At 44.4% G+C, this 24,371-nt stretch overlaps 1 long non-coding RNA gene across 1 annotated transcript; it reads left to right on the forward strand.

The window, feature by feature from the left end:
* The first annotated feature begins 743 nt into the window (after positions 1 to 743).
* On the forward strand, positions 744 to 23,507 carry LOC123608071. The gene is made up of 2 exons (XR_006717070.1): positions 744 to 911; positions 23,128 to 23,507. It is a non-coding gene; the product is annotated as an uncharacterized LOC123608071 (long non-coding RNA).
* The last annotated feature ends 864 nt before the right edge of the window (positions 23,508 to 24,371 follow it).

Consider the following 24,371-nt stretch of genomic DNA (forward strand, 5'->3'; position numbering starts at 1 on the left):
ACTAGCATTCGGAGTCGTTGGGCCATCTTCCCACTAGGCCTACACTGGATAACTAGCATTCCGAGTCGTTGGGCCATCTTCCCACTAGCCACTTCGTGATGTCCCTCTCCCTCTATGCTTTCCACGTTGATCTCGGGGTGTGCCATTTGCTTGTCTTCTGTTAGTAAAGGGAAGGAGACTTTCATTTCTCCTTGCTCATTCCAGAGGCTAGTAGCCCCTAAGTGTTTGCCAATAAGGGCTGACTGAGAGAGAGAGAGAGAGAGAGAGACAGAGAGAGAAAGATGCTGCTAAATGCAGCCCCTTCAAACACAACCCTCCATGTTCTTTTAAGGAATTTCGGCTGTCCCTTTGTACTTACTTGATTTTCTTTTCTCCTTTCAAAGTGTTGACTTCATTGTTTGGCCAGGGTGAATACATCACTTCCTCTTTGGGGGTCTGGGTTTTGTCTCCTGCTGGGTCTGAAATGTCATGTAATTTGTTGGGTTTTGCTAGATTATGTTGGGGGTTTGTTTGTTTTTTGGTGTTCCCAAATTGGCACTGCTTCACCAGAACTCTTGCCACTTCTACCCCCTGATTAATGATGTGATAGAAATTTGCAGCCCCTTGGCATTTACCACAAGATATGCATTTGTCTGTAACTGCTCTCTGGGTTCTGTTGCCTACAAAGGGAGTTCCCCCTGCAAGGGTAAAAAACCAACAAAACCCCGCTGTTATCTTTTCTTCCTGCTGTGCGGTCAGGTTGCTCTGTTGCTTTGCTCATTATCTGAACTTTGTTGAAGAGTGGATCGCTATGTGTTTCATCCACAATATGGTGCAAGCCCCAGATCTTTTCCTCTTCAGACTTACCAGCCTTTCCATGACTCCTCGTACATGACTTTTTCCATTCCTGGAAGCAGTGTTTCTCTACTCCAGTAAGTACGTTTAAGTAGATACACTTGGAATTTATTAACTCATTCCACAAGCATTATTTACTTACCGACATGTGCCAGGCACACGGGATGCAGGGCGTGTGCTAGGAATTGTGAGACTGAGTTCCTGTTCTTGGACAGCAGTGTGTGGGCAGGGCAGAGTGGTGGAGGTGCAGGTGGTGATGGGGAGGGTGAGAATGACCCACAGGCTCCTAAGTTCCAGTGCACAAAGAAGGATTTCTGAGGGTGCACTAATAATATTTATCATATCCACAGTGTGAGTTTATTTATGATAACAAAAATATTTTCCTGAGCTCTTACTATGTGCCAAGCACTGGTGCTAAGAAACCTCATCCAATCCTCACTCAGCCCTTTGTGCTGAGGTGTATTGTCATCCTTATTTTCCGAACGAGGGAGGAGAGACTGGAGAGGCTAAGTGATGGTTGCAGGGTTGTTAGTAATTTCAAGCTTAGCCAGAGAGTCTGTGCTGTCCAGAGAAAGAAGAGCTTGCCAGGGCCCCTTTTGGACAGGGTCCTGCCTGTTCCTGTGACAGCACTAGACATTAAGTCCTCTCCCCACCTTTCTGTGAAAAAGGATTTGTTTCTTGTGTTCCAGGAGGACGCTGGGTGGGCTTGCTGTGTGTTGAAGCACGTCAATACCTTTACTAACAGGTTCCTCTTAATATGGTCCTACCTCAGGGTTGTCTTGGTGAACTCTCCGTTGGACTTAGCAGAAAAACTTGGGCCATTCTGCCAATACTGCGTGGGACACATGCTTGGAAAGGATTTTGGGGTGATATTGGTGGCTAAGGAGCTCTCCTTTTATCTATTTGTAAAGAAAGAAGGATCTTTCTGTTTTTTAATTTTTTAATTAAAAAAAATTTTAATGTTTATTTTTGAGAGAGAGAGACAGAGTGTGCATGAGTACATGAGCAGGGGAGGGGCAGAGAGAGAGGGAGACAGAGAATCTAAAGCAGGCTCAGGGCTGTGAGTGCAGAGCCTGACCTGGGTTTCGAACTCAGGAACTGTGGGATCATGACCTGAGCTGAAGTCGGATGCTCAACTGACTGAGCCACCCAGATGCCCCAGAAGGATCTTTCTAATATATTTAAGGCTGTTAACATTACTTTATAGACTCCACATGAGCATCATGTAGGTTGATGTGCTTATCAAGGTCATCAGCAATGTCCTTGTCACTGTATTCAGTGGGCACATCCAGTTCTTATATTTGACTTTCAGCATAATTTGTTGCTGACCGCCATCTTTTGAATGAATCTATTCTCTTGATTTCCTGGTTCTCTTCCTAGCTCTCAGGGCAGTGCTTTGTCTTTCCATGTTGTGATCTCCAAAGATATATACGCTTGCCCCAGGGCACTCTCATTTTCAGAGATGTCACTTCGTCGTCAGGGCTTCAATGAGCGGCTTCACGTGAATGGCTCCCAAGCATCTCTCCTCCAGATGAGATGTCTTCTGCGGCTGGAACCCAGCTAGTTTGTGGGACTCACAGTAACCTTGAACCCAAAAGGTCTAACGCTGGACTGGTCCTGTTTAGCCCAAACCCTCTCCTTGCATCCTCTCTCTGTGAAGGCTGCCACAAGCCATGCATCCATTTGCCCAAGCCGAGGGACTTGGCACCACCCTTGATTCTTCCTTGTCCCGCTCCCACTAAGAGCTCTTCCTTCAACCAGTTCTGTTGATCTCAGTCTACGATTACTTGAATCTTCTATGTTTTCCCATGCCGTCACTACCACCTTAGCGTCCACCATCTTCATTTACTGGCTGTCTGCAGTCACCTCCCTGCTCTTTCCTGCAGGAATTCTTGCTCCCGCCAATCCATTCTCAGCCAGGCAGCTAGAGTGACTTTTCCCAGCTGCAGCTCTGATGATGTGACTCCCCTACATAAACCTCTTCAATGGTTGCTGCTGCTCTGAGGATAAAATTTAAATGTTTTAACATGGCTTGTAAGACCCTATATGATCTGGCCCCAGCTTTCGCCACAGTCCTTCACTTCGTGCTCATAATTCTCCAACTGCATGTGCTATGTCTTGCCTATACGGTTTGTAGGACATGCTAATCCATCTGCTTGGACCATTCTCCCTTGTCCTTATATGCTTGTACCTAGTGCTATGGGCTGAATCGTGTTCCCCAACCCCCCAATTTATATGCTGAATTCCTGACCCCCAGGACCTCAGGGTGTGAGCTTATTTGGAGATCAGGCCTTTGCAGAGGTAGTCAAGTTAAAGTGAAGTCATTGGGATAGAGCCCTGATCCAATATGACCAGTGTCCTTATACAAAGGGGAAATTTGGACACAGAGATGCATAGAGAGAAGATGATGTGAAGACACACAGGGGAGGGTGGCCATCTATGAGCCAAGGAGAAAGGCCTGGTACAGATCCCTACCTTGCAGCCTCACAACCTCATAGCCTCACAATTCTGCTGACACTGTGAACTCAGACTTATGGCCTTCAGAACTGAGAGATAATAAATTTCCCTTGTTTGAGATACCCGGTCCCTGGTACTTTGTTATGGCAGCCCTAGCAGACTCATATACCTGGATAATTCCTGCTTATCTTTTGATCTAAAGCTTAGGTATCACTTGGCTGTGACCTCCTAGACTGGGCTGAATGACCCTCTTCTGTGCTTCCCTGAATCTCCTGCTCATTGGGACCTCATTCTTTCTATGAAAGCATGTGTCGGTCTGTATGAATTGTTTTTTGTCTGTGCTGCCTAATAGGCTAAGCTCTATGAGGGCAGGGACAGACATACCTTACACATCATTGTAGCTCCAGAGCCTTGCACCTAGTGAGGGTAGAGTCTTGTATTAGGTATGTATTGCTGCATAACAAATGACCCCACAATGTGATAGCTTCCAACAACAAACATTTATTATGTTATTGTGTTTTGTGGGTCAGGAATTATGAAATAGTTTAGCTGGCTGGTTCTCTTGTGAGGTTGCAGTCTGGATGTTACCCAGTCATCAGAAGGCTTGACTGGGTAGAGGTTCTTCTTCCAAGACGGCTCCCTCCCGTGGCTGTTGACAGGAGGCCTTCGCTACTCACCGCATGTAAACTTCTCCAGATTCCTGTTTGGGTGCCCTCATGACATGGCAGCTGATTTCCCTCAGAGGAGGTGATTTAAGAGAAAGAGCAAGTAAACTGCTATGGCTTGTACGTCCTAATCTCAGATGGGCCATTATTTCAGCTATGTTTGCCACCTTGTATTCATTAGAAGTGATTAAATACAGTCACACTTAATGGGAGGGGAATTAGGCTCTATTCTCTGAAGGGAAGAGTATCAAGGAATTTACGGATATATTTTAAAACCACCAGAGGACTTGTTGAATAAATGAAAACATTTTGAATAAATGCACCAATATAAGCCTTTCTCGTTTATTGATCCAACCAGCTATTTACTGGGCTCCTACTGCTGCAGGACTTACCCTGGGTAGAAGGCTGAAAATTCCACTGGGAGAGTGGAAAACATAAAAATAGAGGTCACACTGGTGCTTCATCTCTCAAGCATGCATGTGACAAAGACCAAAGGGCCACTCTACCCCATGAGCCCTGTCATTGTGGCTTCAGGACTATCCCAATTCCTGGCCTTGCTTTACCCGCCTCCACTGTTTCTCTCCCACTACTCCTGAGATTTTCATAGTAGTTCTTTTTCATTTTTATTTTCTAATGTGTATTTTGGAGCCATTTTCATGGTTATTTATCCCATATCTCCATAGATCATCAGCTCTCGGAAGACAAAGCTGAGGTATATGATCTTTAGTACAGACCCTTGTTCACCTTGGTCACTGAATAAGCATTAGAGGACAGCGTAGGTGTAATCTGTTGCGTGAGTGCGTGCACCTAATAGCTTTGGTTTATACGGCACAGGAAGTTGCTGCTGCTGTCATTGCTTGCAGAGTCGAGGAACCACATGACCCTTCTCCCACCCTCACTTGCGTTTCTCAGGCCCCGTGTGAAGTGTCAGAACCCTGACTTCATGTTCTGATAGGTTGCCAACCTCTGACACAGTCTTTTGTTCCTTTTTTTCCTATTAAAATTTGTTTTGATACAGGGGCACCTGGGTGGCTCAGTCAGTTGGACATTCAACTCTTGATTTCGGCTCAGGTCATGATATCATGGTTTGTGGGATGGAGCCCTGCATCTGGCTCTGCACAGACAGCGTGGAGCCTGCTTGGGATTCTCTCTCTCCCTCTCTCTTGCTCTCTCTCTGTCCCTCCCCAGCTCATGCTCTCTCTCTCTCTCAACAATAAATAAATAGGGGCATCTGGATGGCTCAGTCAGTTAAGCAGCTGACTTCAGCTCAGGTCATGATCTCATAGTTTGTGAGTTCAAGCCCCATGTCGGGCTCTGTGCTGACAGCTCAGAGCCTGGAGCCTGACTCAGATTCTGTGTCTCCCTCTCTCTCTGCTCCTCCCCCACTTGTGCTCCTTCTCTCCCAAAAATAAATAAATATTTTAAGAAAAAAACATAAATAAACTAAAAACAATTTTTTTCATGTTACTATTTCTAATCATCCAGATAATTTAATTTTTTCTCTGTTTCTGCATGTAATGGCAAACTACCAGTAAAAAATTTTTGGCCAGTTAAAATACTCATAAAGAGGAAGTTTTGAAAAGTCTGTTGGAAGATATATTAATAACAAAAAATGGGAAGAACATTGGTGTAGCTAATACCTAACATTTATTGAATGCTTATTGTTTTGCAGTTGCTAATTTTTAAAATGTCAATGTTTGATCTCACTTACTTCTCAGAATAGCTCTAATATTATCCTCACATAACAGATGAGAAAAATAATGCGTGGAGAGGTAAAGTAACTTGCCCACTCCTGTACAGTTATTAAGTGTGCATATGACTCTGATGCAGGCACTTTGACACAAAGTCTGTGCTTGACACTTTTATGGTGCCCTTTCTCCCTGAGTCTTTTTTTTATGCAAAAATTTTTAATTCGAGCACAGCTGATACACCATGTTACATTAGTTTCAGGTGTACTACATGGTGATTCAACACGTCTATACCATGCTATGCTTACCCCAAATGTAGCTCCCATTTTTCACCATACAACATCACTGCATGATCTCCATGCTGGACCTTTTAATCCCATGACCTATTCAGTCATAACTGGAAGCCTGTATCTCCATCCCACCTCACCTGTTTTGCCCATCCTTCCCACCACTTCTACTTTTTAACACTCCTTTGCAAAGATTGCCTCCTTTCCTTCCCCAGCAATCCCAAAGGCTCAGGGAAGACCAGTTTGAGGTTTCCGGAAAATCAGAATAGAAGGGCTAGAAAATATCAGTAGAATGCTGTGTGGCCAAACATTTTTAAATTCTCCTCCATTTTACTCAATGACTTAGAGCTAGCTTGTGGTAAGTAACAAGTAGGACTTAAGGCCAGGCTGGTCTCCTGAGTGCTACCCTGTGCTCTGTCCCTCCCAGTCAACAGGGAGGCATTAGAGCTTACGTCCTGTGGGAAGACGGGGTGCAGAGGGTGGTGCTGCCACCTACTAGATGTTGTAAGCTTCAGTTGATCATCTGTAAAATGTGGGTAATAATGGTACTTACTCTCAAGATCGTCATGAGGCCTAAATGAAGCAATCCATAGAGTTTGATATATAAGTGCTCAGTATATATATTTTTTAAATGTGTTGAGTGTGTGTTCGATTTTTTAAAATTTTTAAATGTTTATTATTTTTGAGAGAGAGAGAGAGAGAGAGAGAGAGAGAGAGTGCATGAGCAGGAGACGGACAGAGAGAGAGGGAGACACAGAATCTGAAGCAGGCTCCAGGCTCTGAGCTGTCAGCACAGAGCCTGATGTGGTGCTTGAACTCATGGACCATGAGATCATGACCTGAGCCAAAGCTGGATGGTTAACCAACTGAGCCACCCAGGCACCCCAGGTCCTCAGTAGATATTAACAATTATTATACTGTCCTAGCCCATATTTTATTGGATATAGGGGAGGCAAATAAAAGAGATTCCCTATTAGCGTGTCGGTTGAGGATCTGCATTTCCTCATTTTTGTATCTTAAATCGGCAACCCCAAAAGTTCATTTGTTTTATCATACAGTATAGTGTTTTGTTTCCTGGAAATAGAAAGCTTGCTAGGAGCAGTTCTGACAGTTAAAGATTAAGGTGTGTGTGAGTGGTGTGTACCATTTACTTGATATTTTGCAGAAAGTTCCTTACTGTCTGCTTTTGGTAATGAGACCGTGTTGGTGGAGGGATTCCATGAAGATTGGAGACTTCTGGCCTAAGACCACTGAAAGCCCAGGGCAGAGATGGAGACAAAGAGAGGTGGATTCTTTTAGATTTTGCCTGACACTGGCAAAAACTTGGGCTGGGACAGAGACTGGATATTTGTTGCATGAGTCATGGAGAGTGAAAGGTGAAAGAATGGGGCATATTCTCCTTAACTATTTGGATAACTATTTGGATAAAGAAGGAAGGGAGAAGAGAATTTTTTAATGTTTATTTATTTATTTCGGGGGGCAGGGGGAGGGGCAGAGAGGGAGGGAGAGAGAGCATCCCAAGCAGGCTCTGCACTTACAGTGTGGGGGTCGATCTCAAGAACCGTGAGATCATGACCTAAGCCAAAATCAAGAGTTGGATGCTCAACCCACTGAGCCACCTTGTCACCCTGAAAGGGAATGTTTTTAGGTGGGTTTCAGCATCTGAGGAGGGATCCACAAAATAAGCCAACAATTTCCAAATTTTTTGAAGTTTCTTTGTCACATTGCATTGTTGGATTAATGACTTTGTCTCCGCCAGTATCTTTTTAAAATTGAGGCCGATTAAGAATAATTTTACTTGAGGAGAGAACTAGATTACAATTCCCTAAGATGCTGATTGAAATGCTGAGATTTATTATTTTTTAAATATTTATTTATTTATTTATGCATTAAAGTTTTTTTAAATGTTTTATTTATTCTTGAGAGAGAGAGAGAGAGAGAGCATGAGCGAGGAAGGGGCAGAAAAAGAGGGAGACACAGAATCCGAAGCAGGCTCCAGGCTCCAAGCTGTCAGCAGAGAGCCCAACGTGTGGCTTGAACTCATGAGCTGTGAGATCATGACCTGAGCTGATGTCGGACACTCAACCGACTGAGCCATCCAGGACCCCCAATGCTCATTTATTGAATGACGTGCAGGGATCCCTGGTCAACTTTCTCTGTGGGTGTTGTTTCTTGTGGGGCTGAGGTGGGCACCACACTGAGTGGTTTGTGACCTTGCTGTCCTGAGGCCCTTTCTTGCCCTTCATTATCTTCCAAAGCCTTGGTGGCTTTTGCCTCCTGTCCTTTCTAAGTCTTCCAAAGGGACAATTTCCCTTAGAAAATAAATTAGTTCTTTTATTTTGCAGGAACGGAGTCCAATTTTCTACCTAAGCCTAGTAGCTAAACACGTAGCTAAAATTTCCTTTGATTCTCTTATCCGCATGCAGATCACTGAAGACAGAAACTTCAGATAAGGTCCCAGGCAACAAATGGATTATTTGTGGCACAGACCAAGTAGAAGGAGGAACTCGGGTGGCTTTATTGAACTCCAATTCCACCTTTAGTTTACCGAGGAAATTTAGGGAGGGAGGAAGATGGGTGGGGACAATGCTTTGTTTTCTGCTTTTAAACTGCTGAAAGGCTCTTTCTCTCTCACCTTCCCCTTTATCACTTGGCAATGACCTTTCTTTTGCAATCAAGGGTAGCCTTGCCACTCACAACGCCTCCCAATGTATGCGGCACATCCCTCTCATCCAATAAGGGCAGTAGAGGCAACGCTGATGGTCCTCAAAACCCCAATGTGCTTATTAAAGAGGAGTTCTTATTTTGAAAGTTCCTTTGAATAACTTTAGCTGTGCTAGCCTAGCTTTTGCCTTCACTTTGTAATTCTGGGTCTAGATTCCAGAAGTCAGATCTATTTGAATGAAGGCACCGTGGAGCATAATGGATTTTAAAAGAGGAACAGCATGATCTGGTGCCTAGAACTGGGGCTGGGGGACCTTGCACGTGGTGCTCCCTCAGTGTTTGAAGTGACTTGGATATGATGACCTCCCCAAACTCCAACGCGTGGGCTCATGACCTGGAGGGTCCAGGTCTCAGTGGTTTGTATGTCGTGTGCTCATTGCACACCCTTAAGATGTTCATTTCTTGACCTGTCTGCCCTACACTTGTTCATTTTCCATTTACTTCCTGCCCTACATCGCCGCCGTGGCTCTCCATTTTTCAGACATAGACAGCCAAGGAAGAAGAGAATGCAGAGCTGAGAGGCAGCGGGGGAACCTGCTCAGAAAACACTAGCCTCTGGGGCTCAGAATTCAGGGTCAGGGTTCTATTTCTTGTCCTTCACAGATGGGTGATACCAAGCACAAGAGGGCTGTTTGCTGTATGCAGGGCATAGGAAGGGGATCTTTTTCAACATTAATAGGTGCAGAAATGTGGACTCCTCAGAAACAAAACCTTTGTGGAAACTCATCAATATGGAGCACACAGGACAGATAAAGAGCAATGATACCTTGACACAGGTACGCATGAGTCATGCACATTTTACCAAAGAATGGAGTATTTTTACAAAAGCATTTACAAATGCTCCAGAATCTTTAAGGAAACATTTTGTTACTTTTCAGTAATTCCTTTTTGTAAGCGTTGTGTTTGTGTGTTTGTTCCTCCCCCCTCCCCCAGAAGAACTGATGTTTTTCAGGGTGTGTTAATTCACTAGGTATGAACAAAATATTTTATAAGAAAATTTCCTTCAGGGGTGCCTGAGTGGCTCAGTTGGTTAAGCGTCCAACTTCAGCTCAGGTCATGATCTTGTAGTTTGTGAGTTCGAGCCCCTTGTCGGGTTCTATGCTAACAGCTCAGAGCCTGGAGCCTGCTTAGGATTCTGTGTCTCCCTCTCTCTCTCTCTCTGCCCCTCCCCTACTCTCTCTCTCTCTCTCAAAAATAAATAAACATAAAAAAATTTCCTTCAGTGTTGATGTTGAAAGATTCTGCCTTAGAACCATATAGACCAGAATTAGTGCCATCATTTATACTATGTGATATTTGATAGATTTCTTTCTTTCTTTCTTTTATTTGAGAGAAAGAAGAGATGTAGGGGCAGAGGAACAGAGAGGGAGAGAGAATCCCAACAAGCAGGCTCCACCCTCAATGCAGAGCCGGACGTGGGTCTCGATCCCACAACCATGGGATCATGACCTGAGCCAAAATCAAGAGTCATATGCTCAACCTACTGAGCCATCCAGGTGCCCCTCAACATATTTCTTGACATCTGGGAGACTTGGGTCCCTATTTTAATGGAATGCCTTATCTTTTATATTTAAGTTGGTTTGTATGGCATGTTCCCCAATTTGTGAAATGGAGCGAACAATGTCTTCTTCAAGATTGTCCTTGTGAATCAGTGGGTGAATGAAAGTACGGCGAATGGCACCAACAGATTCTTAGCTGATCTCAGTTCCCTTTCTCTTTGTGTTTATTATACCCAACTGCAGGTGTGCCCCAGTGTACACAATAAAGGGTTATACACATACCGATTTTTATTTAAGGGCTTTAGAATAACTCTCTAAGGAACTACCAGTGAAGTAATTATATAGCAAAAAAAATCAAGTTCAAAAAACCAACTTCTTTTGTTCATATTCATTTCATCGACTACATGGCAAGACTTGCAGAGAAACAAATGAAACCAATAGAGCCTCTGCCATCCAAAGCCCTTGGTCTGTTAGATGAACCATATGAGATTGCCGTTTCTGTAGGACAAACACCATGGACTGTCGGCCGTTTCATATGATTCAACCTGGTGGTAGGAGACAGGAAGGAGATGTTTCTAGCCGGGATCAAGAAGGCTTAATAGAAGGATGGCTGCCCAACAAGGCACATGGCAGAAGGTCCTTAAGTAGCCCCGCTCTGAGTATCAGGTGCCATGTAACAGGGGAAGCCCAGCACTATCAATGTGTTCACAGGCTTCCTCTGGAGCTGCTTGCTGACACTGATTTCTTGCTCTACACTTTTCTTGCTTCCAGCTCTCAGGATTGCAGCCTAGCCCTTGGGACAGGATACTCAGCTGTGTGGGCATTGACCTTGGTCTTCTGTCCAGCTGGCTCAGGCTCCTCCTCCTTCTGGGTGTCTTGGGAAAACAAGACTCCTGGTTGGACTGGGCCCCAGAACTCTTTCCTCAAGGTCACCCGTTTGGGTATGTGGAGTACCATTTTAGGAGCAGAGGACACTACTGTGTTTGCCGAGGTGGAGCTGGGGGATTGCGAAATGGCCAGTGTCTGGCTGGGTGGCCGCGCAGGGTCCTGTCCTGGGATAGGCCCTGTGGGGGTCCCTCTCTGATCTCTTACTCAGAACAGAGTCCACTCTTAGGGCCCCTCCTGCCTGGTAAGGTGCCCCGCCCTTTGCATTGGGCCTCCTCCATGCTGACTACACTTCCCATCGTCTGTTGTCACATCTTCTTCCTCCTGAAAGGGACTCCCTCCCTTCTAGCCACCACAGCGAGTCTGCCTTTCCCAGAGCCCTGTCTGCAGGAAGAGTGCCAGCCTGCTGCCTTGAGTCTCATCAGCCCAGGCCACCTCCAAACAGGGTACTCCTAGAAGAGGAATAGTGGAGATAGGGGAGAGGCAGACTGTCATCCCTTCATTCACCCATTGTCAGGTTACTGAGCTCTTCTCTGGGCTGGGTGCTAGGCTGGTTGCCATGGTGAGGAGCTCACAGTCTGGTAGGGAAGCTTGGTCGGTGAGCAAACGTCCGGTACAGGATGCTGAGTGCTAGGAGACAGAAAAACACAGATGAAGGGATGTCCATCAGAGAGAAAAGTGAAGCTTCCAGAAGGGGAATCTGGAGGACAGAGAAGGGAATTCATTTGTTGTTTCTTGAAGCACAGATTGGTTGGGCTGCTACGTTGTGCCAGGCAGTGTACCAGGCACGACAGGGGGTGGGGGGAGGTGGTGCAGTGATAAGCAAAACCAGATTATGTCCTGCCTTTGTGGAGTTTAGTGTCTATTGGGGGAGACACATATCGATGAAATAAGCACAATGATAAATGAATATTTAGAAACTGTGTGAAGAATGAGAGAGCATGCAGAAAGCTGGTTAACAGGGCACCTGACTGATCTGGGGGCGGGGTGGAGGAGGAGTGAGGCAAGGAGAGTATCATTTGAATTGCGAGTTGAACAATGGGCCTGAGTTAGCCAGGTGAAATTGGCAACTAGGACATTTCGGACAGAAGAATTATGCTGGTGAGGGTTGAGAGATGGAGGGAGAGCCGTCCATCCAGGGAGCTGAGCCAGAGCACAGCTGCAGAGAGGCAGGACGGCCAGGATAAGGATTTGTTTAGGCTTTATCCTAAGAATGATGGGAATCCAAGGTTGGGTTTTAAGCCAGGGGGCAGGGTGGGTGCAGGGCTGGTGACAGGATCAGGTTTGAATTTTGAAAAGGCCTCTCTGGCAGCAGAATAGAGGATTACAGAGAACAAGTGCGAGACAGGAAATCGGTATTTATTTATTTATACATAATGGGATCCTATTGTATGTGTTGTTCTGTAACTTGCCTTTTTTTTTTTAAACTTATGTCACACTGATCTATCTCATTCAACTTAACAATGCAGCCAGCCCAATATTTTGTAGTATAGGTGGATAGGCTATATAATGATTCAGAGTTTATTTCTAAATTATTTCTAAGTTTTCATGTTCACAAAATACTGGCAGGAACATCCTTGAACATGGGTGTGGCAGGTGGAATTCTGAGATGGTCCCAAGATTCCCACTCCTGTTGCACTACCCTGTGTAATCCCCTCCCCTACAGTGTGGGCAAGAACCATGGAAAGGATGGGCTATAACTCCTGTGACTGAGTTAATGGACTTGGAATAATCTGGGTGGGACTGTTTTAACCGAGGATCCCTTCCAAGGGGATCTCTGAAGGGAGAGATTTGAAATGTGAGGGGGCTGAAGTATCCAAGGCACATGGCATCCAAGGCACATGGCATCCTTGCCACATGGCAAGGTTACATGAACCCCCAGGACCTGGGAATGACCTCTAGTGGTTGAGAATGGGTCACCTCTGACAGCTAGTGAGAAAACAGGACCTCCCTCATACAGGCAAGGAAGTGAGTTCTGCTAACACCCTGAGGGAGCCTTGGAAGCAGATCTTTCCTGAGTTGAACTTCCAGATGAAAACACACGGGGCGACATCTTGACTTCAATCAAGTGAGACCTTAGGCTGAGAACCCAATGAAAACGTACCTGACTCCTGCCCTTCAAACTGTGAGATAACAATTTTGTGTTGATTTAACTTGTTTAGTTTGTGCTAACTTGTTATGCTCAATAGAAAATCAATACCATGGGGCGCCTGGGTGGCTCATTCTGTTAAGCGTCTGACTTCAGCTGAGGTTATGATCTCACAGTTTGTGGGTTTGAGCCCCACATCTGGCTTAGCGCTTAGCATGGAGATGCTGGGGATTCTCTGTCTCCCTCTCTCTCTGCCATTTCCCCCTTCATGCTTGCTCTCTTTCTCAAAAAAAAAAAAAAACTTAAAAAAAAAGAAAACCAATATCATGACTATTTTAATATATTTTTCAGTATTTCCATAGGACAGCGATAGAGAAACATATTGCCTGGAGTTTGAAGGTGTGCCCATTTAAATTTTTAACAATTATTTTCAAGTTGTTTCCAAAAAGTTCGCACCAATTTCACATTCCCCCAGTGGAGAATAAAAGTATCTATTTTCCTATGTTCTCACTGATTGTTATGTTTGGTTTTTTTTTTATGTTTTGTCAACCTGATGGGTAAAAATGGTACCCATTTCTGTCAGAAGGTGCGTCTTTTGGATATCTATCAATCTGTCCATCTATCTATCTATATTTGGCTACTCATATCTCTTGCTTTCTACTCTATTAAGTTTGTGTGTTTCTTCTGTGAAAAACAGAAAGTATGACAAGGTCCTGGTATGTGCTAAGTGCTTGATAAATGTTAAGTGATCACGAGTGATTTATAGGAATTAAACATATAACTATTCTATTAATCCTGTATTACAACTGTTGCATGTTTTTTTTTTAATGTTTATGAATTTATTTTGAGAGAGAGACAGAGTATGGGTGGGGGAGGGGCAGAGAAAGGGGGAGAGAGAATCCCAAGCCGACTTTGTGCTGTCAGAGAAGAGCCCAATGTGGGGCTTGATCCCATGATCCATGAGATCATGACCTGAACCAAAATTAAGAGTTGGGCACTCAACTGACTGAGCTGCCCAGGCACTCCTCTATTGCGTATGCTTTATTTCAATCTGATTTTTATGAAAAAATGTTCCAGGTTTTAAATGTTGGCAACCAATTAACCAATTCATAGGTAGAGCCAATAATGTGGGTCAAACAAAACCCCTAATGTGCAGCCTCTGTTCTCTCCCAACCCTCCTTCCATTTTGTTATCCTTACACATTTCTTACTCGCTGATACTTATCCCTGTTAAATGAGTGGGGAGCCTTGGGTATTTTCCTATGACTGGAAAGAATTTATACATAAGAATTATCTTTCTTTAAGGGACTGGAAAAAGTCAATTATAAACCAATCTGAATTTGTTGCTCTTTTTTGAGGGCAGAGGGGAAAAAATATATTTTTGGCTATTGTTATCAATTAAAAAAAATTTTTTTTAATGTTTATTCATTTTTTTGAGAGAAAGAGAAAGAGACAGAGCATGAGTAGGGGAGGGGCAGAGAGAGAGGGAGACACAGAATCCGAAGCAGGTTCCAGACTCCAAGCTATCAGTACAGAGCCTGATGCCGAGCTTGAAGTCATGAACCATGAGATCATGACCTGAGCCAAAGCTGGATGCTTAACTGACTAAGCCACCCAGGTGCCCCTATTGTAACAATTTCTTATCTGGCCATTACCCTGGCCTGGTTTTCTACCTTTTTTGGAGTCAATTTTGACATTTATAATTTCCTAAAAATTATTCTTTTCATCTAGATTTGCATATGTATTGGTATAAACATTTAAATGAGTTTTTTAACACATTTTGAACTTTTATTGAACCAATAGTTATGATTCTTGTCATTCTTAACATAATTTTTCATAAAATCCTATTTTATGTATTTGTGAAAAGGTTATTATATATGTGACACAAAATTTAGTACACACAGAGGATATGTAGTAAAAAAAAAAAAATACATGTACAGGAACACCCTTGTGCCCAGCTGTCAAGTTCCCTTCCCAGAAACAACTGTAATTTGTTTCTTGTGCAACCTCTACCACAATTGATTTTAGAACATTTTCATCATCCCCAAAAGAAGCCCTTGCGTTCCTTTGCTATCACTCCCCATTTTCCCCCAGCCCCCTCCAGCTCTAGGCAACCACCAATCTCCTTTCTGTTTCCTGATTTGCCCATTCTGCACATTTCATATAAAAGGTATTGTAATTATGTGGTCTTTTGTGGCTGGTCTCTTTTACCTTAGCTTAATGTTTTCAAGGTTCATTCATCCATGTTCTAGCACATTTCAGTACTTCATTTTTCTTTTTTTAATTGCCAAATAACATTCCACTGTGTTTACCCATTTGTCAATTGATGGATATTTGGTTCTTTCTACTTCTTGGCTATTATGAATCATGCTGCTGTGAACATTCTTATACAGCTTTTTGTATGAATATGTTTTCATTTCCCTGGGAGCGGAATGGCTGGGTCATGTAGGAGCTCCATGCCTCACATTTTGAGGATCCACAAAACTGTTTTCCACAGTGGATGCACCATTGTAAATTCCTACCCCCCCATGTGCAAGGGGGCCCATTTCTTTACCTCTTCCCCAACACTTGTAATTTCCCATTTAAGAAAAAATTATGGCAGTCCTACTGGGAATGAAGTGGGATGTTATTGTGACTTTGATTTACATTTCCCTAATGAATATGATGTTTAGCATTGACCATTTGTCTATCTTCTTTGGAGAAATGTATGTTCAGATACTGGGCCCATTTTTCCATTGGGCTATTTTTCTTTTCATTGTGGCATTCCTTTGTTTTCTTAGGAACTATTTCTCTCCAATTTCTTACCAGTTAAGTTTCACCGTGACACTATCCCCAATTAGGTAGAACAGCACTGTCCAATCGAAATACAATGCTATATAATGCATATGTGATTTGAAATTTTCTCTTAGCCACATTAAAAACATCAAGAAGAAACAAATGAAATTTATTTTAATAGTAGGTTTTATTTAACAATACATATTATTTAACCCCAAATATCCAGAATAGTACCATTTCTTATGTGTACTCTATACAAAAATTATTTACATTCTTTTTTTATTTGTATGAAGACTTTTAAGGGTATATTCTACATTTACATCACATCTCAATTTAGAATAGTAATAAGCTGGGGGCTCCTGGGTGGCTCAGTCAGTTAAACATCCAACTCTTGATTTTGGCTCAGTTCATGATTTTGAGGTTCATGGGTTCGAGCCCCGCATCGGTCTCTGCTCTGACAGCGTGGAGCCTGCTTGGGATTCTCCCTCCCTCTCTCTCTGTGCCTCCCCTACGTGTGCTCTCCCTCTCTCTCTCAATAAGTAAATAAATAAACAAACATTAAAAAATAGAATAGTAATAAGCGAAGTGCTCAATAGCTTCAGGTAGCTATTGTCCACCATGTTGGACAGTATGTACTCAGATTGTGCCATAAGATTTACAACAGTAAAAACCACTGTTTTGCTTGCTGCTGTTTCTTGTATTCCGCAGTTGCATCTCTGCTGGTTGTATTTGGGGATGGGAAGTTGATGGAAATGCAAATCTAGTGGTCTCTTTTTACTCTGAGCAGCATAAAGCCAGTTTAGAGATGGTGCCTGGGACTTGAGGGAGCACATAAGATAATAAAGAACTATTGGAGACAGGAAGGGAGAAACCTTGCACTGGCATAGGTGAATAATTGCTGTAATGAGGAAGGCGGTGATGGAAGAGGAAAGAAGGGGGTATATTCCAAAGACACTGAGGAAATAACACAGAAGGGGCTTACTTGGTCAATAGAGAGAACTAGGGAGAGGGAAGAGCTGAGAATGACTGAGGACACTAGTTAGGGTGAACAGGGGCTGTGCCACCTAGGAGAATTTCAGAAGAAGACAGGGTTTGGGGAAGATGGTGACCAGTTGGATCCATTGAATCCAGGATGCCAGTGTGACATCAAATGGAGCAGCAGGCTGGACACGGGGCGGAGGGACAGAACCACCCAGGAGGGTTTGGGACTTCTTCACAGAGACGTGATAGGGGCTGCTAGGGAGGGGATGGCCAGTGCTTTGGGAAAATGCAGGGATGCGAGAAAGAAGAAACAATCTGAAAGACAACAATCTGAAAAGGAGCAGCCAAGGAAGAAGCAGGAAAATCAGGGTAGTCTAGAGTTTGAAGAAGAAAGTGAGGGGTCTGTGTGAAATGCCACCATAGGAAGTAGATAGCAGCAATAATAACAATACTAATGGCATTGGTCACACATTGTTGCTCCTCTGTTGTACCTGTGAAATCTGGAGATGAGAAAACTCTTGTTTCATGTGTAAGAATATGATGATTACTAGTACATTTTAGTAACTCGGAAAGACAGTGTGCATTTTGGGTCTTTAAAAAAATTTTTTTTAATATTTATTTTTGAGAGAGAGAGCTTGAGCAGGGGAGGGGCAGAGGGAGAGAGGGACAAAGAATTGGATGCAGGCTCTGGGCTGTCAGCAGAGAGCCTGACGCGGGGCTCGAACTCACAAACCATGAGATCATGACCTGAGCTGAGGTCGGATGCTTAACCGACTGAGCCACCTACGTGCCCCCATTTTGGGTCTTAGAAGATAGAATTAATTCCACAGGCTGAGTCCTTGCTCTCTGGGGGAATCCAGGACTTGAACACCACTTACCAATCCAAAAGCCCATGAGTGATGATAGTAAGTCTGGATTACGTCAGTCCTGCTGGACGGCCTCCAGGGGCATGTGAGAGCCATGGCAGTCCAGGCTGGCCTGCGTCTCCAGCCTCGCTTCCCTCCATGCTGCCTGGGGCTCTGCGCCTGGCCACACAGGGGGCCACCTCTCCAAGGCCCTTTGGCGTGTGCTGTTTCTTTCAAGGCTTCTCTCCTCTCTCGCCTGACCAAGAAGCCGGGATGCTTATATCATTTTCTGGCTTAAAACCTTTTAATGGTTTCCCATGACACATACAATAAAATGCAAACTCAGAACCATAATCTAGAAAGCATGTGTCATCTGGTCCTTGCTTATCTCTCCCACCTCAGTTCTTTCACGCCGTGTCTCACCCACTAAATTCTAGCCACACTGGTCTTGCTCCCTTACTCCAATAGCATACCAGGCCATTTCCTCTGCTTGAAAAACCCTCCCCCCACATCTTATCATTATGGTCTCAGCTTAAACATTGCTTCCTCAAGCTTCCCTGGTCACGTGGTCACTCTGTCACAGTCCTCTGCCCATTAGTGGTTCCTCCTCCTGGAATGTGAGTTTCTAGTGAGAGGACTTTGCACGTTGGTCCACTGCTCTAAGCCAGTGGTCAGAGCAGTGGGAGCCCATGATAAGTGCTTAATATCAGTTGAATGGAGGGAAACACTACAGTCACCTCCTCCAGGCAGACTTCCCTGACTCCTGCTCTACCCAGCCTGGTTTAGGTTCCACTCTGATGTGCTCACATGGAGTCTTAGCTTCTCTTGGGTCCAGTACCTTCTATATTGGGTTGTAACTGCCTTCCTGCCTGACCACCTTACCTCTCTTTTAAAAAAAAAATTTTTTTAACGTTTATTTATTTTTGAGACAGTGAGAAACAGAGCATGAACGGGGGAGGTTCAGAGAGAGAGGGAGACACAGAATCTGAAACAGGCTCCAGGCTCTGAGCAGTCAGCACAGAGCCCAAGGCGGGGCTTGAACTCACGGACCACGAGATCATGACCTGAGCTGAAGTTGAACGCTTAACCGACTGAGCCACCCAGGTGCCACTGACCACCTTACCTCTCATCGTGGCATTCCCAGTTTGCGGAAGAGCTCCTTGCCCAGAACAGACCTGCAACCAGTGTTTGTTGGATGTTGAGTGAAGGAGGCAGGGGGGAGTGAGAGTGACTCTGAGAGGAGTCCCTTCTCCCTGTGACTCTGGGGAAAACATGCAGTTCTCGCTGAAGCAGGAGGCCCCGCCTGCCCCCTGCCCCCCTGGGGAATGTCATTTCCAAGTGTATCCATTCCAGACAAATACCAGTGAATCTTCCTGGGAGAACCAGGTAGCTGGAGTGTCCCTGGTGGTATAGGCCAGGAGATACGGATTGCCCTGGAGGCTTGTCCTGTAGGGGAGAGGCTAATAACATCCAGACACTGGCCTACTTGATGTTTATCCATCTGCTTTTTGGTGAAACTGTGTGGTGCAAAATGTAACAATACGGTTGCTTAACCATCACTGACTGCAACCTACTGGAAACAAAAGCAGTTTTCACTCAATCTGATTTTGGTGAAGTAATCATGAAAACTTGAAAAAACTTCGATTCAGGGGCACCTGGGTGGCTCAGTCAGTTGAGTGTTCGACTTTGGCTCAGGTCATGATCTTACAGTTTGTGGTTTCAAGTTCGCTGCTGCTGTCAGCCTGTCAGTGCAGAGTCCACTTCAGATCCTCTGTTCCCTGCCCCGGCCCCCTCTCCCCATCCTCCCCCACTTGTGCTCTCCCCCGCCCCAAATACATAAAAATAAAAAATAAAAAAATTCAATTTAAGTGTTAAACATTGTTTAAGAATAAATATCACTAAGATTTAGTTTTCTAGATTGCTGTTCTTAAAAATAATAATAATAATTTAAAAAGCACCCTGGGTGGCTCAGTAGGTTAAGCGTCGACTCTTGATTTTGGCTGAGGTTGTGAGCTCATGGTTTGTGATTTTGAGTCCCACGTCTGGCTCTGTGCGGACAGCAAGGAGCCTGCTTGGGTTCTTTCTCCCTCTCTCTCTGCCCCGCCCCCTCTTGCTCTCTCGCTGTCTCTGTCTCTCAAAATAAATAAAAATAAGCTTAAAAAAATTTAAAAATTTAGAAAAGTACCCTTAGTCATTAACCCCATTGTGTTTTTATAAGTGCGTTAAGATCGAGATGGTAAAATTCATTAAATAACGTGGGGTGGGAGATAGTTGGTTTTTATCCCTAAGGGGGAATCATTAAGCAGGGCCTATGGAAACAGGAAATTAAGAAAAGTAAGTCTGATTAAATAAATGTCCTTTTGCTTTCCTCATTGCCCCGTCCTCACAGGCTCCTTTCTGAACTTCTCTCTCCCTTGTCCTGCCTCACCCCTCACCAATGCTTACCTCCAAGGCCTCACAAAAAATTGGATTCCAAGTTACACTTCCTTGTTCAAAATTAGTGCCACAGGCATTGCCTTGGGAAGCTGGGATTCAGGTTGCGGATCTCACTGTGACAAAAGCAAGGGGAAAAAAACAAATCTGTGGTGCACTGGGGACTTGAGAGACAACAATAATGAAATAAGATAGGGTTATTATTGATCTAGTATTGTGTATGCGCAAACAACTGCCCGGAGACAAACACCTTCGAGCTGAGAAGGCCCTCCGCCATGGCACTTGGCGGAAGTGCCCGGAAGGGACAGGGTGTCCCAGAACTTGAGGAGACCAGCTTCGGATCCCCTGAAGACCCGTCCTCGGTTGACCCCTCAGTGTGTTTCCGAAAGTGTAGGCAGCACAAGTACCTTTATTAAGATTATTATTTTTACATTGCAAAGCACTTCCAACATCCTTCCCTCCCCTCCTTTGTGTTTACTTCCTTGTTTTCGAGAAACTGGTATTAGTGGTTTTTGGACAGATGGGTTGAGACAAAGCTTCTCAGAGGACTTAATTCCCACCCTTGGCAGAGCCTGCTTTTTCCTGGACAGGTGTCTTCAACTTTATCTTTGCTTCTGACTGTTGTTGTCCTAGGTCTTGGCTGAGATGGATGTCCTCCCTGCCTTTTGCCAGTAAATTAGCCAGGCTCCTCAGATGGGTCACCTGGTTGACCTCTAGGGATACCTGTGGAAGATTCTTCCAGAGCACAGCCTGCATCATGCCACTCAAGATCCTAATTTAATCTACATTTCATAATTGCTCTTGTGCCAAAAAGGAGATCCAGTGTTTCCAAATCTTTTCATGCAGCTTCTGATACAGCTAAGGTCTCTATTTCTTTTCTTCCTGAGATACAAGCTGTGCCATTTAAAAAAAAAATTTTTTTTTTTAACGTTTATTTATTTTTGAGACAGAGAGAGAGCATGAACAGGGGAGGGGCAGAGAGAGAGGGAGACACAGAATCTGAAACGGGCTCCAGGCTCTGAGCTGTCAGCACAGAGCCCGACGCGGGGCTTGAACTCACGGATTGTGAGATCATGACCTGAGCTGAAGTCGGACACTTAACTGGCTGAGCCACCCAGGCGACCCCCTTTTTTTTTTTTTTAATTTTTTTTTTTTTTAACGTTTATTTATTTTTGAGACAGAGAGAGAAAGCGCATGAACAGGGGAGGGGCAGAGAGAGAGGGAGACACAGAATCTGAAAGCTGTGCCATTTTTGTAAGGCTCTCCATGAAGGTGGCCTGGGACTTCCTATTTCTGTTTCTTGTATGTAGCTTTCCCCCATCTTTCCTCTTCCTGTGGCTCAGCTGTTACCAGGATATCTTGGACAGATTTCACCACTCTGAGCATTGCTAGCTACTTCTCCCAGTAGCCTTCAATTTGCCTTTCCCGAGTGGGTCACCGGTGGAGTGCTTGGGTTGGCTTCAGAGCCTCTCCCGTTCTGACCACAACCGTGCCGAGAGTCTGTAGGTTAGGCAGGGAAGATGGGGCCGGCTGTTTCCCTGAACCTGAAATCCTCTGTGGGTTCCCTAAAAAGTGCTGTAGGGGTGATGAAGACAGTGGGTTTCCGTTAGGGAGCACGGATCTTGGTCAGGGATAGAAGAAGTGAACCCAAGGAAAGGGTTGAAGGAAGAAGGCTATTTAAGGAGGTACAAGTGACTTATGTTCTCATTTAGACACCCCTTTCCTTCATGGACTCACTATAGTAAATAAAATCAGGGAGAGAAGAGGGAAAAGGAACAAGAAGGAAAAATTTACTGTGATCTTCCCCATCCAGTGTGTTCATCTCGTGCATCCCTCCAAACCCGCCTCCGGGCCCCACCTCCCCATTTCTGTAACTGTATCACCTTTCCCATGCTGTGTGTCAGCTGGGACCCTGAGCCCACCGGGGCAGCTCCCGGAGATTGTCTCTCACCACCTGTCTTCTTTCCTCATTTGCCTGCTTTACCACTCGACGGCCCCCTTCCCCAGCTTCCAGGGGCTGGCTCGCTGGTCTGCCCCATCCTGGACTCTTTAAACCTGGCAGAACAGCCCATATACCGTACCCCTGGTCACACGTTTGGGCTCCATCTCTCCGTTTGGTTCTGAACCCTTGGCACCTTCCTCCGGCTTCGTCTACGTGTCTCCCTAGACGCGGTGCTTGCTCCCGTTCACTACCTTTATTTCAAGTTCTGGTCGCCAGCATGGTGTCTGGTCTGACCAGAGCCCTTGTTTCCTGGCACAGCATTTTGTAGAGATAGGCAGTTCCTTTGCTTTTATGTCACTTCTCCAAGTGAGAGGAGCCAGATCGAAAGAACAGGTGCGGAATGGGGCACTGCAGGGGCCAACCCCCCTCTCACATTTCTGCTAAAATCCTACAGGGAGACTACCGGAGACCGAGGATCCGAGCCCTATTTGTTACACAAAACATGCTGGATGGTAAGCAGTGAATAGGACATGTGTACACGTTTGGAAAAAACGCTATATACCAAACTGATAAAAGGACTTATTCTATGCTTTTTCTCTATAGTATTTTATAACAACAATGTACTAATAGAATGCGTTTTGTATACATCATTTTTTTTTTTTTAATGGAAAAACACAACCCAGCCTACAAGTGCTGAATGGGGCAACCTTTATTAGCATCTTGGACAGCCCTAAGCTGGTTCTTGGTGACTATCAACACCATCATGGGGTTTACACCGGGGACCATACACTGGGCTGTCAGTGAGGGGTTAGCTGAAAACTGTCTGGTGTGCTTCCTTAGGCTGCGTGAGGCTGAGGATAAGAAGACCTCTGGGAAAGATTTTAATATATCACACGAGCTTGGCCTCCTGGGGAACGTGAGGGGATAAAACAGATGTTGACTCCATTAACTTGTCGGTGAAGCAAACCAAACATCACCACAATGGGAATTGGATTAATGCTAGTGTTTTATTTTTATTGTTTAGGTTAATTTGGTGCGAACTTACTTTGTTCATGTGGACTTTACATATCAGATACTGGATACACATCGCAATAGCAGGACCCCATAAATACTGTCTTCTGGATTTTCACCACAGCATGATGGATTCCCAGCTTCATAAACTGTATAACTCGTGTGTATAAACTTCCCTAATTACTAATACCTGGCTCTGTTTTAATTCTGCTTCCATATCTTCTTGACTTCTCTGCAGATATAACAGTAAGTTTCATGTCTCATTGCTCAATTAGTTGCTGTTGTTAGCTTAATAAGTGAAAGGCTTTCTGGTGTCATTGACCTGATTTTTAGGATTGCAAAAGGCTGTATACATCATTTGTATTTATTGCCAAATAAACCTTTGTAAGTGTATGCTTTCCTTGGGCCCATAATTCTCTTTTCAAACCTCATTGTTCTTCCCCAGACATAGTGGAACCACATCACAATGTTGGAAGTGGAGATAGAAATAACACTCTCCTTAAGAATCAATCTTGTTGTTATGGGGCCAGTATGGTTACTGTGTTTATAGAAAACACTTTTGAACCTGTGGAATGTTCAGGTGCTTGTGCTAGTGAGCTGTGTTACAATGGCATTCTCCGGGTCTTCAAATGCTACCTTTACTGACAGAGCTACCTCAACTCCATCAGGAAACCCATCAGACAGCCGGAGAGATTGAACCCTGTTGATGCAAAATGACTTCCTCAGTTGGTGATACATGTGGGCATTTTCCATTCTTGCTAAAAGGAAAAAAAAAAAGACTCTTTCCTTATATGGTCGAGAAAACCTAGCAAAATGTTTCATTAACATCCAGAACTGAGTCATGTCCTCAAGTCATTTATAGAAGACCTATACTTTGGCATGAAGCACAATACACAGTGACAAGCTAGCCAGAGAGAAAAATCATATGTTGCCTGAGTTGGTCTTTACAACTTTTCTAACTTCAGTTTTCTGGATCTTCGGACTCTCAACACTGGTATTGACTATCCCTGGGTGCCCAGAGCTCCTCAAGAGATGATTTTCTCCTTGTAGAGCATCTATGCTTAAAATTCCTCATGATACTGCCCCTTGCCCTCCCCACTGCCATCTCCTGTACAGGGTCTATTCCTTAAGAATCCCACTCTGAGCTTATTGTCCTGTGGAAAACCAGTCTTTCAAGATAAGGGTTGTAGGTCAATAACGACTTTCCCTCAGAGCTATTTTAATTTTACTAGGAGATTCCTGGTAAAAGTACCAGTG

This window comes from Leopardus geoffroyi, chromosome B2, assembly GCF_018350155.1.
Source record: "Leopardus geoffroyi isolate Oge1 chromosome B2, O.geoffroyi_Oge1_pat1.0, whole genome shotgun sequence".
Lineage (NCBI taxonomy): Eukaryota > Metazoa > Chordata > Mammalia > Carnivora > Felidae > Leopardus > Leopardus geoffroyi.